We start from the raw sequence: 4,451 nt of genomic DNA, 5'->3' as shown, positions 1-4,451 counted from the left end.
CCCCGAGCTGGGAGCCTAACGCGGGGCTCAATCCCAGGACCTGGAGATCATGACCTGAGCCGAAGGCAGACACTTAACCATCTGAGCCACCCAGGCGCCCCGCCCCCCCCGCCTCCCCTTTTAAAACATTTTTCTCTTTATAGTATTTCTGTAATTTTTAGTCAACCTCATGAATGATATATGAAGTACCCTATAACCTTTCAAGATATTTAACTATGCATATAGAATATGCAGCCTCCACTTAAGTAATCAGAGATGTCTTTATTAATATAATATAAATCCACTCCTGTATCCTGTCTTTCCAGGCTTTACTCAGCTCCTCTCCCACATTTATAGGAAATGCACACATACTCAGAGACTTGTGACTCTCTTGTTTATACCACTGATTTGAATGACAACTAGATTACCTCACCCTTTAAGCACACACACACACACACAGAAACAGCTTTTTGCAAAAGCAGGAACTATTTAAATAAGCAAATACTAAGGAACTGATGCTTCGCTGAAATGCCATCCTCAGGAATAAAAGAATCTTAGCGTAGAAGGGTCTTACTTAATCTGTTTCAGTTCTTTTCTCTCTCCATTTAAATACATCTCCAGTCAGGCTTTACTGGTGTACAACACAACCTCTTCCATATTTGGAACAGTTAATTTTTTTAGGATGGAGTTTAGCTCTTCAGTTTCCACCCTCAACCTCTGATTTCTTTTTTTAAAAGATTTTATTTATTCATTTGAGAGAGAGAGCACAAGCAGGGGGAGAGGCAGAGGGAGAGGGAGAAGCAGACTCTCTATTGAGCAGGGAGCCCGATGTGGGGCTCCATCCCAGGACCCTGGGATCATGACCTGAGCCGAAGGCAGATGCTGAACCATCTGAGCAACCCAGGTGCCCTTCAACCTCTGATTTTTAGCAAAACATTTCTTCAGTTATTATATGCCATCTTTTCTAGAAACCAAGTCCTACTTTTTTTTTTAGAGAGAGATTTTATTTATTTGAGAGAGAGGGAGCACCTTCGTGCACATGCGCAAGGTGGGGAGGGGCAGAAGGGGAAGCAGACTCCCCACTGAGCAGGGAGCCTAATGTAGGGCTGGATTCCAGGATCCCGGGATCATGACCTGAGCTGAAGTCAGATACTTAACTGCCTGAGCCACCCAGGCGCCCCAAGTCCCACTTTTTTATATGAATGCTGCCCAGAACTGAAAATACTAAAGTTAATCTAACTAGATTAGAGAATTTTAAAAGTTGCCTTTTTTGCTCTAGATTCTAGATACTGTACTTGTGTTCTTGGCAGGCAAGGCACGCAGCTGATTCATGTGGGAATCTGCTCATGTCCCTAGATTTTTTTTTCCAGATAAACACCAAACTAGGGAAATTTCACCTTGTAATGTTATAACCTTTTACAAACTCATTTTAGTGACTGAATTGAGTGTACTTTGCATAAATTTATTCTTGACTTTATTAGACACAGGCTATTTTTTCCCATTATGGTGTAAATTCTACTACAGTAAGTATTTTTATGAATAACACTCAGTTTAGGATTTCTTGATTTACTTTAGAGAAAAATGTAATAGATTTTTAAGGTTCTTGATTTAAATTGATAATTGGCACTTTCCAGGTAGGTTTACCAATGTAACTTTTTACTGTTTCACTATACTTGGTAACTTTATTTGGAAAATAAGGTGTTTTTTTGATAACTTGATTTTGTGATTTGTGTCCCTCACTTTCATTGAACATGGATTTTAGAAAGTGAAGCCTTTGAAGAGGCTTTGTGGGGAAAATACAGAGCAAGAAAATAAAAACTAAGAAAAGGTCAAATGTTTTAAAAACAGGTTTTTACATGAGGCTGTGGCTTTTTATTTATTTATTTTTGTTCATTTTTTTTGCATGGGAACTCATTTAAAATTAAAGTTACTTGGGCGCCTGGGTGGCTTAGTCATTAGGCGTCTACCTTCAGTCAGGTCATGATCCCAGGGTCCTGGGATGGAGTCTCGATCGGGCTCCCTGCTCAGCGGGGAGCCTGCTTCTTCCTCTTCCTCTCCTGCTCCCCCTGCTTGTTCTCTCTCTCTAATAAATAAAATCTTTTTTTTTTTTAAAGATTTTATTTATTTATTAGAGAGAGACACAGTGAGAGGAGCATAAGCAGGCGGAGTGGGAGAGGGAGAAGGAGGCTTCCCGCTGAGCAGGGAGCCTATGCAGGGCTCGATCCAGGACCCTGGGATCATGACCTGAGCCGAAGGCAGACGCTTAACGACTAAGCCACCCAGGCGCCCCTCTAACAAATAAAATCTTTTAAAAATAAAAAATAAAGTTACCAAGGCAGTTTCATATGTACATTTTTACTTCAAGCATGAACTTTTGAGACATCAGGAAAATTTGTAGATTACTGTGTAGGTTAGTGTTAGCAACTGTTGCTAAGCTCGAGAACATTCCTGTGTGTGTGCTGCCACACTGTGTCATTAATGGGAATTGCACCTTTATTTCACAGCTGCAGGCCAAATTTGAACACCTCAAAAGAGTTCACCAAGAAGAGAGAATGAAGCTTGAAGAGAAGAGAAGACTCTTGGAAGAAGAAATAATTGCTTTCTCAAAAAAGAAAGCTACCTCAGAGATATACCAGAACCAGTCCTACATGGCATCGGGCAGCAACCTGAAGAAGGACAAGGACCGTAAGAAGTAAGCTATTCCCAAAACCCCCACTCTGGTGGTCCCCTCCCCCATTACTTTCTGTTTCATTGCCCTCTTTGATCTTGTGCTTATCACAGTCTGTTTCCTTATTATCAGGCTCTGGCAACTAAAATGTCAGCTTCTTGAGAGCAGAGACCTGTTCCTCTTGTTCACTGCTATTTCCCCAGCATCTAGCACATATTAGGTGCTCAGTAAATATTTGCCAAAATGAGCAAATGAATGAATGAACAAAATATATCATAATGTAAAAAGGCTCATTTACCTGAGGGGAAAAATGGCTGCTCTTATTTCATTGTCCAGCCTGTGTTTCTAGCACACATCTAATAACTGCTGACCTACCGTTAGTTATGTTAAATTTCATGTCTAAATGGAAGCTATATACTTTGTTGGGGAATCATAGAAGTAAAATAATATTTGATAAGAAAAATTTAGTTCATTTTTTTAACAAATTCTACTGATGATGATTTTGTGAGAATTTTTATTTTAATAAGGGAACCAGGCTATCGATTCGAACTCCTGTGCTTTGATGTCAGAGCTTGTGAAACCAATGGTGGACGTAAAGATGCAGAGGAAGGTAGAGAGGGCCCCTGTACAATGGGGCGGCCATGAGTAGCATTTGGATGATAATCTCAAGACTTATAGGTTTGGGGTATGTGTTAAAATCAAAGTTACCAAAGTTTTAGAAAATAAGTTTTTTTTCCTTTTCTATACTTTATGTCCTTTATTTCTCCCACTTAAAATGTCCGTGTCCTTTTGCCTATTTGACTGTTCTTGAAATTCATCACTGACTTGTTTTGTTGAGTGCTTCTTGGTGACTCTTTGCCTTAGTTTACTCCAGCTACCTCTGTTTTGGCAGCATCTAGCTCTCCTTTTGTTCCTCACAGAGCAACATTTCTGGTTTAATTTTATTATCACATCTTATTTCAAACCCAGCATTTTCAGAATACTATAATTTAACTTAAAAATAATTAGGAAAATATGATGTTGGCCCATGGCAGCTTTCCATTTTTGAACTATGGAGAAGTAAATCCACAGAGTTTGGGTGGGTTCAACTGACCTGTGGATTTAATGGTTTGTGGGGAGAAGAAAAGGAATGAATTCTCACATCTGATCTTTCAATATAAGTTCTACATGGGCATGGATCTTGTTTTGTTCATTGATGCATCCATCCCCAGAGCCTAGAACAGTGCCTGCTATATAGTGGACATGTAATTATTTGTCAAAAGAATGAATATGACTTTTAATAGTTATGTTTTATTCAATCATTGAATTTCAAATGATAAACTATAGTTTATGACTGCTTTAAGATATGCTTTGAATTATAAAGCTAAGGGACCTTTTACCTGTTCTTATCCTTTCACCTCAATCCAGTGTTACTAAAATTGGATTCCCCAAGTTTCTTCCATATATGAAAGACAGTTTACATTTGCTTTGTAAAAATTGTTGCCCTGCTCCACTTAAAGACCACTGTTAGCATGTGCTCTTGTTTATAAAGTTGGGGCCAAGCCCATAGTTTTTTTGAGAGCTCAAAAGAATTCATATTCAAGAAAATGGAGTTTGATTTTTTTTTTTTATTTTCCAAAGATATCTATAGTATATTAGATGTATATTTGCTCTTTCTGTAAAAGTTTACCTTGTAAAACTAATGATTCTAGTAATTTTTATTTCCTATGTAGTTTTTTTTTATTGTACCAATCAAAAGGTTTTTTCTTCTCTTTCCAGCTCCAATTTTATGTAAAACAAAGGTTCCAGATCACAGAAGGTCATC

The 4,451-nt window shown here is 38.4% G+C and overlaps 1 long non-coding RNA gene across 1 annotated transcript; it reads left to right on the top strand.

Annotated features, from left to right (window-relative positions):
- Nucleotides 1-2,214: 2,214 nt before the first annotated feature.
- Nucleotides 2,215-4,451, top strand: LOC115941429 (uncharacterized). The gene is made up of 3 exons (XR_014141856.1): nt 2,215-2,671; nt 3,175-3,332; nt 4,406-4,451. It is a non-coding gene; the product is annotated as an uncharacterized LOC115941429 (long non-coding RNA).

This window comes from Leptonychotes weddellii, unplaced genomic scaffold, assembly GCF_054177405.1.
Source record: "Leptonychotes weddellii isolate Sample4059 unplaced genomic scaffold, ASM5417740v2 HiC_scaffold_16571, whole genome shotgun sequence".
Taxonomy (NCBI): domain Eukaryota; kingdom Metazoa; phylum Chordata; class Mammalia; order Carnivora; family Phocidae; genus Leptonychotes; species Leptonychotes weddellii.
The sequence above is the reverse complement of the archived record's forward strand: the minus strand, read 5'-3'. Positions and strand labels throughout refer to the sequence as shown.